Raw genomic sequence first — 14,829 nt, forward strand, 5'->3', positions numbered from 1 at the left:
CTGGGTCAGGCCTCTGCTGGCAGGCACTGGCTACATACAGCTATGCATACTGTCATCAGGCTATCGCCGGCTGAACAGGAGCTGGGTGAAATGATCTGTACTCTCTGCTCTCACTACCTGTCCTCCCCAGCGGAGAAGGAAAACAAGCCAATGAATTATTATTGAATTTGAAAGCACTAAAACAAAAACCTTTTGGCATCTTGAACTAGCAAGTCAGAGAGACATTTTTCTATCTTTTGACATCCCTGGTTTATAACCCATGATAAGAGATCTCAAGGCATCATTCTCATAAATTCTGCCTCTTTCTGGGCTGAGGGCAATAAATAGTATCCGTAAGGGTTATTTTTTCCCCCTTCTCCTATGGGTGAGCAAGCAGGATGGAAAACCATCACCTGAACAGATGGATTTGCTAGTGAACCAAATGGTTCTTCTGCACCAGGGAGTGTTTCTAAACATTTAACACTCCCTTAAACTGGAAAAACAATGCCACTGGAAGTGAATTTAAGGGATTTTCAAGTATTAACCTGAAAGAACTCAGATCTGCAGCTTTCCTTTTACTGGCCACAGCTCTCTGTTGTGTTGACAGAGCTGGAGTCTTCTCCAAACACATCCACTGTGACTTGCCTTTCTTCCCATTTTCCTGGAACACTCACAGAAGGGTATAACTGAGCAAAGTAGCAGAGTAGCTATTTCCAGTATTGCCCCAGCTCCCCAGTCTGACAGACCAAAAGAACAATATAATTGTTAGGTATGGTTTCCTGAAAGGAAGCATGGAGGCCAAAGATTGCATTACCCTAGAGAAGTTTCTTTGGGTTAAAATTACTTTCAGAACACAGGCATTTTTCAAATCAAGAAGCAAAACACTGGCAACAAAGAAATTGATATAAATTCCGTAAGAACAGGGTACAATGAACTTTATGGCTTCAGGGCTCACACAGAAGTGTCTGCTCAATCCATACACTTGTGTTTTGTCCAGAGGTGCTTTACTATCTGGAAGCAGTAGATATAAGGTAGCTTATATTGCTCTTACTGATATTACATGACTTATCTAGTGTCACAAGGGAAGCCTGATCTAGAATCAGGAATCAGAACAGAATCAGTATTGTGAATTTACTCACAACTTCTCACTGATATAGAGTTCATCCAAACGTATGCACATAATGAGAATTTAAAAAAAAGTAAAACTTTCAAAGGCATAGTCCATAGCAGGGAGAAGAGACACTGCCTCATGTAAAGGAAATCATCACTGAAAGCAAATAAGATAAGAGTAGAACCACAGAAATGACAGTAGTTTTCTCCAAAATAGTGGAAAAGCAGGAAGCTTCTTCACTATATAGGTAAAATACATTCAGTCCTAAGGGCAGGTAAAATATCTTGGTCCAACTCAATGGGGATGCAAGTCAAAAAATAGTTAAGTCAAAATAAATAATGATAGTAATTTGTTTATTTGTTAATTTATCAAAGTCAATGGAGTTTTTATTAAAATGTAGTCTGGCCTGTTAAGACCATGCAGGCAGAGCGAATCCTACCATCTATCATGAAAAGGATATTTTGAGGGGTACTCACCTAGCTTATCTTTTTTGAATGGTCTCAGCTATACTTTAGTTATAGGTGGGGCTTTATGTATATGTATTCGGTCCATTTCAGCAAGGAGATTAAGTTTAAGGAGAAAATAACTGTGACACTTTATTTTTTTTCTTTATTTCCAAATATTTTTGACCCAAACATTAGCCACTTTATATGTGGCTCTTTATAAAATCTTTGATCTTTCCATAGCGTAGACAGAGCACTGGCTTTTTTTTTTCCTTCATGCAAACCTGAGTAGTGTTGCTAAACATTTTAGTCATGCTTACATAAAATCTCCCAGAAAGCCTAACCCGAGCTCCTTTAGTTCAGGTGATGCCTCTTCTCCCTGACCTCTTCTCTCAAACAACAGAGAAGGGGGAGGGATATTTAATGAACCTTGTAATTTTACAAGGCACCTTTTCCGGCTTATAAAGCGGGCCGTCCGCTTTGTCAAATCCGGTAACAATTGGACGCGGCATTTGGGACGAGATGGAATAGTCCCACGTCCAAGACACAGCCAAAGGAGAGCAAGAGCAAAATTCTGCGCGTACAGAAAGACTGAGCAAGCTCGGTCGTCTGTGTGAAGAATTTTGATCTTGTTAACAGACTAGATGTTTCGAGTCTAGAGAGGTGTAGGCAGACAGACCAGATGACCCACGTCCTTTCGGGCACAGGCAATGGGAACTGGCAAGCCCCCTACTCGGACGAATGGGTCTGCCTACCACGCGATGCAGAACCCATATCCTTTCAGGAGCAGGCAATGAGAAATGTCAAACCCCCTACTCGGACGTTTGGGCCTGTCTAGCACGAGACGCAAAAATGTGTATAATGTCAACGGACGATAGGAGAGCCTTTTTAGAAAGGGCCCTCGCTACACGGCTAGTGGAAAACCCAAGGTCGGAAAGGAGTCCATTATTACCAACGTACCACTTCCCTCTAGCGCCGATAGGGAAACCCAGGAAGTCTACAGTAGTGACCGATGTTAGGGCCCGCACCTCCCCTGCCAGATGTTGATACTTCCTAGCCTTTTCTGCCGCGGCGTCACTCAAGGTGGTTAACCCGCTCTCGTAGCGGATGGTTACATCCACTACCTTCGCACAGGATCCCTTCACCAAAACCAAATCCGGCTTGAAGAGTTCATTGGTGTTATCTCTGAGATAGGGTTCTAAAAATATCGCCCATCCCAGCTTTTTAGCCTCTTCAGCCAGCACGCTACAGATGTCATTGTGCCTTTTGATCCTGGCCTCCTGGACAGCCGGGCAGTAGCCAATTATGTGGGAACAGGATTCCCACTCAGCGGGACAGTGCCTGCATCCCCTGGGTGCGCCTTCGCCCAGGCCGCGGGCCAAAAACTCCCAGGTGGGATAGACATTGGCCCACAACTGGATAGCTGTTATTAGTTTGCGGTGAGGAATGCGGCCGTAATGCAGAAGCCAATCATTACTGATTCGGTCATTTTCAAAATTCCGAATCCCGCGGCCTTGTGATTTTAGATTGGTCCAATTATCCATTTCTCTTTTCCTCCACTTACAGGGAATGGGATAGATGGTCCGTGGAGCTCGCTTCTCCCACTCGGATAGGGCCTCGTCAGCCGCCTGAGCCTCCATTACTGGGAACTCCCCCGTCACAGATGGAACCTTCTCCGGTCGCCCCCCAGCCGAGATCCAGACCTTCCGGATCTCCTCCTGGATACCCTCTTGGAGTATCACACTCCTTATGACATCATCCTCTGATTGGGCGATCCGCACCAACCTGCAAGCCTGTACATTTGGAATTAGGCTCGCCAGAAGGGGAAGACCCAGCCCGCCGTCCTTGTAGCTGATGTAAATAATGGCATCACACGTACTAGGCGGAAGATGTAACCAGCCCTTGACAGCAGATCTTATCGAAAGGTCCAGGGAATGCAGACTGGTGGCGCTCAGGCCTGCGTGATCCGCAATGAACAGCAACCTCGGCAGGGCGTAGCTCCTCAAGATGTCGACCTTCTGGGGTGGCTTCAAGGGGGCGCCCCCGATGTTCTTCACCCAATGGTTCAGCACCTCAGACAGTTCCGGTCTCGATAGACCAATCCATGGGTCTATCCCTAGGCCAAGATACTTCTCGGAACTGCCCGGATCGATCATATCTAATTGCATATCTGCAATCGTCCACGGGTCGCAATCATTGATGGTATATGACTCATTAGTTAGCCTAATCAAAAACCCGTGGCATTTCGGCGCTTGAACCCGCAGCCCGGTCCGTTGACAAAATTCCTCTATCACTCGAATACTCCGCTGCATACCCTCCCAAGAGTCGCTGAGCAGAGCAAGATCGTCCGCAAATGCCAACGATGATATTTGTTGGTCTCCGTACTTATAACCGAGGCCCCAATCTTCCAGGTGGTGCAGCAAAGGATCTAATGAAAGATTGAACAGGATGGGAGAGAGTGGGTCACCTTGTTTCACTCCCCTGAGGATCTTAATAAGTCCCGATCGCTGGGAACCTGACTCCAAATACGTTCCAGCGTTGGTATATAGGTCTCTTAGGATGTCGATAATATGCCCATCGACACCCTTCTGGACCAGGACTTGGAAGATATGTTGATGGTTTACAGAGTCGAAGGCCTTAGCCAAATCGACAAACACGACTCCCAAGGTCCTATGATCTTGTTTTGCGCTCTTGATGAGCGCCTGGAGAAGCTTCAGGTTTTCCGAGCAGCCAGGGGCCGCTATAAACCCCCTTTGCCTTCTGTTAATGGGGCATGCTCGCCGCAGTCTAGCGCTCAAAATCTGAGAGAACATTCTGAGAATAATGGACCCGATGGTGATGGGCCGCCAGTTGTCAATGCTCCCGATCCTCCCGGGATCGGCCGACTTCGGAATCAGGACCGTCTGGCCCGCCTTCACTTGATCCGGGACCCGTCCTGCCAACAGCCACAGGTTGAACAATTCAGCCATGCGGCTGCCCTGGGGATCAATCTTCATCAGATCCCGCAGGGAGAGGCCGTCGGGACCCGGCGCGGAGCGCTGAGACATCTCCGTGACGTTCTTCATGACCTCCTTAGCGGAGATCATGGGCCTGAAGGCACCGTTGTCAGCCTTCCCCAAACTTCGGAATGAGCCCAAGCCGGTAAAGGGGGCGACCTCCTCCCACCTTCTCCTGAAGACGTCAACGACTTCTTCCATCGGAAGGGGGCACTTGATGGACTCGACATCGTCGAGGATGATCCCGGCAAGCTTCCTGCGATCCAAAGCAAAAAGCCGCTGGAACCTGAGGTACGAACCCCGTCGAACCGCCCTGCGCTTCATCCACCTCCTCTCCTCTCACGCAGGTCCGGCCTCGGCTGGGTGCTTGCGATGATACTGCACTCTAGCTGCCACGAGCTTCCCCCTTGCAAAGGAGGCCAGTTCCTCCAGCGGACCGGTGACAATCTCAGAGTCGCTCTCCACATCTTCCAAGATCTTCTGGAACGACGTCTGGTCCTGCAGGGACCCAGCGCACAACCACTCTCCAACACGCCTGCTATATTCTCTCTTAATACCCTCCACCTTTTCCACATCAGGAAACTCCACTCGTTGATGACATTACTCTTATCTTGGGCGACGATGTCTTGGTCCCTGCCGCCAGCTGCCTTCTCTTATCGCTGATCTGCTTCGCCGATTTCGATGGCAAATGCTCCGCGATCAGCTTGTTGATAAATCGCTGGTTCTTGAATCTCCCCTCGAGTTCAATCAGCTGGGCCACCTCCACCTCGGTCCAGCAGCCTTTTTGAGCACCACGTTTCCCTTTTCCTTTCGGACGAGCTGCCTCTATCCGTTCCACATTCCTTGTAAGTGGGTGCACAGATCTTTTGTGCTGAGACAGGCCGCTTTTGGTGTTGAATTTCTGCCCGCACTCCTCACAGCACCACTCAGGTGCACCCAGGGGACTCTCCTCAACTGGGGGCCCCCGGCACTTCGGGAAATGGCACGCGATGCTATGATGTTTCTCGTTAGTCCTCCCGCACCAGGAGCACTGAAATAGGACCCGTTTCCGACTGTGGGCCCTCCTAAGGTGTTCTGACAACGCCGTTACCTTCACCACCCTCGTACCACAGCAAGGACATGCTGGGTGGTCTTGTGGAACCTTCACCACCGGGGCAGATACCTCGGCGGCTTCGGCTCCCGGTACGAGGATGGGACTCCCAAAATCAAGTTGGACTGCAGTACCAGAGGGCGACGCAATCCCTGGCGACCTGACCCCTTCTCCCGGCGGGCTCCCACCCACCAGTTCCCGAGGCCCAGCCACCCCTGGGAGTACATCATACACCTCTGAAAGATCACCCAAGCAGTCCGCAGGTTCAGGGCGAACCCCTCCCCAAATAGTCACATCCGAGTTACAAAATGTCAGGGGCAATGGTAGGTGGCATTCCAACTCAGGGTATGATGTTACCGGCACAGGTGCCCTCCTGGCCGTATCCACCGGGAATTCTCCCGTCTGAGTCGCCACCGAAATGAAATTCACGATCCAGGGCCCCATGGATCGGACACAGTCTAGGGGATTTAGCTATACCCAGAAGAACACCACCCCCAAGTTCTCCTGAGAGACTTCATGAATGGCCCCTGAAGCAAGGGGCTACGGCCCAGTAAGACAACCACTAGGACTATCGCTATATTTCACGCCTAGAATACTATTGAGCAGCCGGTGACCGCTGCTCAATAGGGCAAGGAGGAACTACTCTCGGGGCAGAGACAGCTTCAGTCACCCGATGTTACGGGGTCCGGCGGGAACCACGGGGAGGTACTGTCTCTGCAGCTAAGCCCGGGTTGTAACCATGGTCCCCAGTAAGAGAGCCATAGATACTCCCGCCAGGAATAATAACCACTTTCTTTGAGCCTAACAGGGTAATGCACCTGGTATTTTAGGCTGTGGATATGCATTAGCAGCCTTTAAAACATAAGATGGGGTGGAGGGTTTTGTAAAAGAGCTCTGCACATGCATGTGCAGGCATCGTATGAGGCAACGGGCACTGAACATCATTCAGTGAGGATATATTCATTCTAATCTGGATGTAAACTAAACACACCAATAGAATAAAACAAATAGACAAAGGAGAAGGAAAGGGGAAGGAAGGGGAAGGATATAACAGTGAGACAAATACCTGATTGCTCATCTTTGGCAATAACTCGCTGTTAAGTAAAAGATACAAGTGATTTCAGTAATCCCTGGCAAACACCATTATCAGCTGACAATTTGCTATAGGTACTGGAGTAGTCCAAAGAGTTAAACAGCTCTAAAACTAATAAAATCAGTCAAATTCCCCCAGGGAGCATAATATTGTTCTTCTGTGTAAACAGTCCTCTTATTGCTTAGGTTATGAGCCAGGTGACTCTCATTAAGTCAATCATCATCAACTAGGCCTGACCAGCAAGTAGAAAGAAGGCAATCTACCATTATGTAGGCATTGAGTCTAGACTGAGCTATTATCTTCAACACCCTGTAGCTCAAAACATAACTACTTAGATCTCAGATAATAACCGTGGCCAGCCAGCCATTTGCAGTGGCTATAGCTGCTGGCTTCAGAAGGCAGATAAATATATTAAATCTGTATTAGAGCATTCCATAATAAAGTGCACTCAGCTGTAATGCCCTGTCTTTTCTCTTAACAGCTCTAAAGAGATATATGAATGCCAACCTGCACTGTGGCATGGATGGTATTGTCATGCCATTATTTGTGGCTGGACCATAATGATATGTAATTTATAGCAACCAAAAAAAGAGCTATAACAATAAAAGAACAATATGATAACCATCAGAGTATATAAAACTCACATGGCTTGTAGGACTGTTGCTGAAGGCAAATGTATACTTTCATTGCTCTTCAACACCCTAAGATGGCTAATATTGTGCGCCATGTAGGGTGCTAATTTAGTATGAATGATTTCAACTGAACAAAAGCACAAGGCCACATCCGCTTATATATTAACCACTGTTCTAGTCTCCATGCCTGAAAAATCTGGGTATTGGTATCTTGCATGTGGGTCACTTAGTAATGTAATTTAAGGGGTAAAGTGGAAATCTCACAATCAGAGAAAGTATCTTTTGCTTCACATATCAGAACACAGATCTACAGCCAAATTAGGAACGCAAATTTTTTAGCTTTTCATATTTATGTTCAGATCACAATGAACATAGATATTTACCTCAAGTATTTTCAGGACCTGCCTTTACTAGGAGCTTTGAGCCTTTTAAACACAAAGTTACTAAGAAGGATCAAAGAACAATTCAGCAACTACTGGAGTCCACACCCAGAGATAATTGTCTTTCTGCAAGGTGTTTTCCCATATGCAAGTGACCTACTTCTGTGGGTTGTTAACAGTGGAAGCCAAACCAGTGAGATTTTTTTTACTGCATTTTCTAAGTAGAGCTTCTGCAAACTTGGAGGTAAAAAAAGGAATCATCTCACAGATAAACTGCCCTCAGTGAAAGCTACAAGGATATTTTTGTCACCATGAAAGAACCAGAGAGATTTTGACTCCTTATCTGTGTAGACTCCACCATCACTTAACCCACATTTAAGGAAAGAGAGAGTGGAACTGCCAAAAGCACTATTTGTAACACTATAATTTTAAAAGTTTAATTAAAAGTTTAAATAATTATTCCAGATGTTTGTAAACTGGAGAGCCCAGTTAAGAAAAGCAGGTAAATATGTACTCAATACTGAGTGTATGAGAGAAGGTATTTAGGTCCACAACCTTTCTAGAGTACTTCAATTTTCACTTGCTTGGTAAAATAGAGTATGAACAAGGTCAGGATCTTGCCCTTAGTCTGACACTTACTACCTTGCAGTGCCTGTGTTTACCTACATTTTTTACTTCTAATCAGTATTTCAGTCCATAGGATATTGTTTTCACTTATATTACAATTTCAGTATTCAGGGGCCACTCCTGCCATGAGGATAGTGAGGCCCACCTCCACCAGAGTTTCATAAACATTACTACTTTTTTTCCTTTATTGATTTGTCTTAATAATGACGTGCTCATGCTGAATTTACCATATTGTACAGATCTAAACTTCAAACAAAATATTTTTGCGGCATGAAGCAAGTTACAATATACTTGTCATGTTCTGTAAAAAATTTCAATATTTTTTCTGATATTAGTTCCATATTTTCTATCTTACTAGCATCTAAACACCTTCGGGTGTTCTTGTGCACTTAAGTATCCTTCATGACTATCGCTAGGCTCATAAAGATGGATATGCACAACTCAGCAGAAAAATGGGCACATACAAAAGTTATAAGATCCTTCACTAGGTAATGAACAATATTTCCATTTTTTGAAAACATAACAACTAAATATTCTTGTCTTATCTAGTAGTATCTTGATAACAAATAACCTATGCCATTCCTATGTTGAACAATTTTGTTGTCTTTCACCTTTGCATAATAAATGCACATGTGCATGCACACACATGCACAGACATGCAAGCACATACACATGAGTCTGCTATAAAGTTTCCAGATTAGATCCTCAGCAGATATAAAACACTGGAGCTAGTTCTCTCAGTACATATCGCAGCTCTGGACTAGTACCTGTGACATTCACATCTGAAGTTCTTCTTATCAGAAGCAGCTATGTGCTGTTTGTCCAAGTGGCTACAAAAGAATTAACAATTGCTCTTACTTAAGGCAAACTGCTCTTCTTAAAGCAAGCAGATGTGAACAGGCTTTTTGCATAAAACTGCATAGAGATTTATACTTTCAAAAATCAGTTTTGTTTCTGATACAGAAAGCCTCCCCTGACATCTTTGTTCACTCAAATACTTTTTTGTTAAATAAAATACATAAATAATCTCATTTAATCCCCAGTAGCCCAAAATGAAATCAGAATATTTATTTGTCTTCACCCTCATGAAGACAACTCTTTCAAAGTGAAAGTAGTATTTGAAAACACCATTCACACACAAATTTCCCTTGCTTGAGGAAACGTTTAGTGCAAAATGCTACGAGATGCATTTCTTATGATTTTCTTCTTTTTTGCTGTTGTTTATTATTTTTTATTTATTTATTTTGAGGGTGGGCAGGGAATGATTGTTGATATTCTGTAAGGAAAGAATATGAACAGGTAGATTGGTTTTTGTGAATTCCTTCCCGACTAAGAGGAGCTAATAGAAAAGATGAAACAGCAAAATCACAATTCATTCTGTTTGAGGGAACTATTTTCACATAGTAAAATCCTGCAATCCTTATTCAGCTATTCACATTTTCCTGAAAGAAATAATGTCAAAGGAGGAGGAATTAATCTAACTTGAAATAATAGATATGAAGAATCAATTTATTTGGTGGCTCTATAATTTACAAAGTTTGGCATCATGACATTATAGTGATGGATATTTTATAGATGTAGGTAGACAGCAAGGAGGATTAGAAAGACAGCAGCTCTACAGGATTAGAAAGAAACAGTTCAAACAATTCTTGCTGGATTTACTACTTTTGGCAAAATCAATGCTCCTGATGCTGAGTCCTTAGAAATAGGCAGTATGTGGGCACGGCTTGACCTTCCAGATCAGGCAGATTAAGAACATAATATTTTCCATCCTGTTAATGCTGATATGATGTTAATTACTTTGCAGACCCTAAATCCCACAACTGACTTTTTGTCATTTTGACAGAACAAAGGAATGATTTGTCCAGTATGGAAAAGCTGGCAGGGAGCTAACTGGCAAGTTTTACAGTGTGTGTGCAATCAGATTAAAAAAAAAAAAAAAATCACAATGTCACTTAGGCTTGTTTTCCAACATGATTGCTCTTGAAGTGTCAACTGGCAGAAACACAGACTTTTAATACAATAAATCTGTATTTCTAATTCCTAAATGCTGATGATGCTTTCAAAGACCCTGAAATGCTCTTAATGCATTCAATGAAAGTTTTGTCTTTGGTATTAAGTACAGCAATGAGGATAGGATCAAAATTTGCAGACATAAATATCAAAAATAAGGCTTCTCAGAGGACTGACATTTACAAGTACTAATTAGCTACAAATAAGTTACTGTGGATGAGCACCATTCCTAAAAATCAAAGCATGAGTACTGGATCTTGGAAGAAAGAAGAGCTTGGAAATACTAAGCATTAAGTTTAAAGATGGAATAACCATCTACTATTGTGTAAAATGGACTATAAGAAGAGCAGTGCAACTGGTTTAATGTGGCTGATAGAACCTGAACTGAAGCCTTTCCTTTCATTTCCTCCTGAAGTCTTACAGACCTAATGCTGCCTTAATACACACTTCTGAGTCGAATTGTTACTGAACATGTAGCACTCAGCCTTAAAGACTAATAGTAAAAAACAGTTTTCCCTGCACCCTGTACTAAAACATTACTGCATCACTGGGGTAAAAAATATGCTTCTTGGATTAAATTATAGTCAAGAAACAAACCGTCTAAAAAGTGAAAATCCCAAGTAAAGCAATACAGAAGAAGAGAATGATGAATGTCAAATGCAGGGGAAAACTGTTATATAAGTGACAAGAATAAAATAATGTAGGACTGAATTAAAATCAGCAGTCCTTTGGTCTGGGTACACAAGGAAACTCCAACTGATATGCTGATAGTGTGACAAGACTCTGAAATAGTCCCACAAAAAGTTTTGCTTACAAAAAAATAATATTTTCATACTTTAAGAAAATCCCCCTTTTAGATACATATCCACACAGCTCAATTTAGATTTAAAACAAGATTCAAGAAGTTAGAGGGAATATAGCAAACATAAATGCATGAGTCTAATATTTAATTATTTTTCATTACTGAGCTAATCATGGCATAAATTCATAAATGTATGTGAAAGCATTTTAAAAGTCCATTAATTGAATTCATGAAGAGGGACCTAGTGCACAAGTCTGAGGCTAGACACAAGCATCCTAGAAAGAAAGAAGAAAAAAATAATCATTTTACTTAATCGAAAGAAGTGCTTATGCAAGCACATCCAGACTATAATGATAGTGCACTTTGAGGCCAGCCATGGAAATATCCAGATCACATTACTGTCAAAGTCAATAGTACAACTGTAGATGGATCTAAGCATAATACAACACAACAATCCAATAGACTTTTAAAAATGAATAAGGACATGTCCATAAGATGCTCATATCTTGTTACTCCAGAGCTCCTAAAACTAAATTATAGCATAAAAATTGAATAAACTATGAAACATTTATATAGTTGGCCCATTTTCCCAGTTGTAAGCTCCTCCTAATTGCTAATGTAAAAATTTTGATCAGAGAATGGAATTGTTCTGTAAGAAAAAAAGAAAAGCAGGCAGTGTTGAAGCCTTCCTGCTGAAAGCAGCATCTTTTTTTTTTTAGCGGAAAAATGCATATATGTAAATAAATACATATATTTACACACAAATATAAATTGTAAGATGTGTGTGTGTGCACGTGTGCGTGTGCGTGTGCATATATATGTATCAACCCTTTTAGCGACAGATCCCAGAGATCTGTGAGACCACAAAGTGCAGTGGAGGGTTCTGAGCCGCTCTCTGCAAGGGAGAAGCCAGCTCTCAGCAACGTGTACCACAAGCAAACATCAGTGGCCGTGGGGAAGACTGGTTCATCCCTTTCATGGACAATAATCTTTAATATTAACTGGGAAGAAAACATTAATCTGTTTATTTAGGTTTGGGAACGAATGAATTGGGTCAGAGAGCACGAATCAGTTTGCCTGAGCTTGCAAACACTGTATTATTACTAGGGGATATGTGTGGAATTAGTACTGATCAATCTGAGCGAGGGCTTACCACATTCAAATAATGTGGTGCTAAGCACAGCGACAATTCCTGTTCTACCTCCTGTTGCTCCCCAAAGGGTTTAGCAGGGGCCTATCTCTGGATCTTTAGTTAACTGCATGGGCCTTGCACCTTGCAATGTTTTCTGCATCTAAGGCTGACACTTCTCTCTGTTTTTTTTCAATGCAAATAGAACAGGCACATAATTACAGTGTTAATTACATTTTTGTAGATTAATGGCAAATTAACAATGCAAGGAGCAGTAGAAATAAAATCTTGGTAAAAGAAGTGAAAGACACCCAGAGTCATTTACAAAGAAATGATTAATTTTCCCACAGAGGTTAGAGGTTAGTACTTTCAGCTTAGAAAGAAGCAGCCAAAATTCATTCTGCCAACTTTTGCATTTCATTCAATGACTTTTTGATGGAAAATATATAAGTGGTTGCTGATGTGTAGGCTAAGGCCAAGTTTCACTTAGCCACTAAAATGGAACTGTCTTCACACTTATGTTTGTTTTCCCTGTCTCACTTCAACAATTTGACACAGTGCAACTATTTTAAAGTCAAGTTCCAAGCTTCAAGTTTAAATACTCTAGAAAAAAAAATAATAAAAAACAACATAAATTATATTTAATCCTGCTAAATGCTCCCCTGAAGTAAGCACAATAAATAATTTGTATGGTACAAATTAATTTCTATCAGGTGTAGACGCTAGTGATGGGTCCCTTGCTATTAAAAGCCCTTTTATGATGCTACAAAGCAATGTTTGGCTGAGATGGTCTTCCAGATGGGCTCGGGATTCAGCAATAATCATGCAGAATGAGGTGACTACATCGAGCATTTATTCAGGTGAAAGCACATAAAAGCAGCAAAGTATGGATAACTACTCACAAGGTGATACCTGCCACGGGATACTGGACCCGAACATCCTCTCGAGCTGGCAGATCAGAGAGCACTCTATTGTTGAGCACTCTGATCGATTGGATCATCTGGACCTTCCCTGGTCACAGCACCCCAGCAGCTTCAAGAGTTCGGTGTATGGCTTGATGGCAGTCAGTCACAAGTTTTCCCTTGGCGGGCTGGTCACCCAAACCCCAAACAGGGGTTACTTCCCCCCATGCTTTTCTGCGTTCCTGTGCACTATTGTGACCTCTGCTCCCGTGTCCACCAAGGCACGAACCGTTTGTCTATTTTGTTCTGACCAATAAATGGCACATGTAACGAATGGTCGATCGTCTTGATGAGCAATGTTACATTGGAACCCTTCGGACAGTGGAGCTTGGCCACCTCCCTATTCTTGTTTCAGGTATCTGAGTTCCTCCTGAGGGGGAAAAACCATCAATTTCCTGTCTATCAATGCCCTTCTGTAAAAGCAGATGGAAGAGCTGAGCTCGCTCCCCGGATTCCGACCCCGCGTTCCCACTCGGCCCTCTTTTCTCACTGCTGCCTTTTCCATCCACCTCTAACACCAATCCTGGAAGGTCCCCCATCTGTTGCAATTTTTCAGTTATGTTCTCAATAGGGTTTCCTTGTTCTGTCATCAGAATTGGAATTAGATAGGGGCGCCACGCTCCAGCTCCAGGGCATCCCTCCAACAACTTATTTCGCATTCTAGGTGACAAAGGTTGTAGCAAATATAATCCAGGGACAATCAACAATGGAAATGGGTCCCCACTCGAGGTGGCAGAAGATCCCCTCCACGGCCCACCTCACCTCCACCTGTAACCACATTCAACAGGTACGAGGCCCTGGAACATGCGGATCAGATAGAGGAGGCCTTGAACCAAGGCCCGTCTAGGGGGCTCTCTCCAGAGAGGCAGTCTGATCCATGCTGCAAGGCTGCTCCCCCTAAAGTGAAAAGGAGCACCCGGAAGAAGCGGCGGGTGATCGTCGTGGGTGACTCCACGCTACAGGGCACGGAGGCACCGATATGTAGACCGGACCCCTCATCCAGAGACGTCTGCTGCTTGCCAGGGGCCCGAATAAAGGATGTCACAGAAAGGCTCCCAAGAATTGTTCAAGAGTCTGACTATTATCCTCTACTATTGTTTGATGTGGGCGCTAATGATGCCATGGGGAAAATGAGGGATGTCAAGCAAGCCTTCAGAGCCCTAGGGATGGCCATCAAAGGTACAGGTGCCCAGGTAGTGTTCTCCTCTATTCTGTCAACGAGGGGAATGGATTCAAGGAGGAGAAGGCGGATATGGCAGCTTAACAACTGGCTGCGCCGCTGGACTTGGCAACAGGGTTTTGGCTTCTATGACCATGGGACTCATTTTTATGACCACCAGCTAGTGGGGAATGATGGGACCCATCTCAGCAAGAGGGGCACACGTCTCTGCGAAAAGGCTGGCCAACCTGGTTAGGAGGGCTTTAAACTAGGCAAGAAGAGGGAAGGGGAGTGGCACACAGACACGGCAAGCAGGACCGCACAGCCCAGGTCAGATGGCGTCCAGTGGGAGTATGGTAGTGGGGAAGTGAGGATAGGAAATGATCACAGAGGGTCCTCTTTCACCCCTCCTG

This window comes from Tinamus guttatus, unplaced genomic scaffold, assembly GCF_059628265.1.
Source record: "Tinamus guttatus ecotype Peru unplaced genomic scaffold, ASM5962826v1 Tinamus_guttatus_pri_ptg000809l, whole genome shotgun sequence".
Taxonomy (NCBI): domain Eukaryota; kingdom Metazoa; phylum Chordata; class Aves; order Tinamiformes; family Tinamidae; genus Tinamus; species Tinamus guttatus.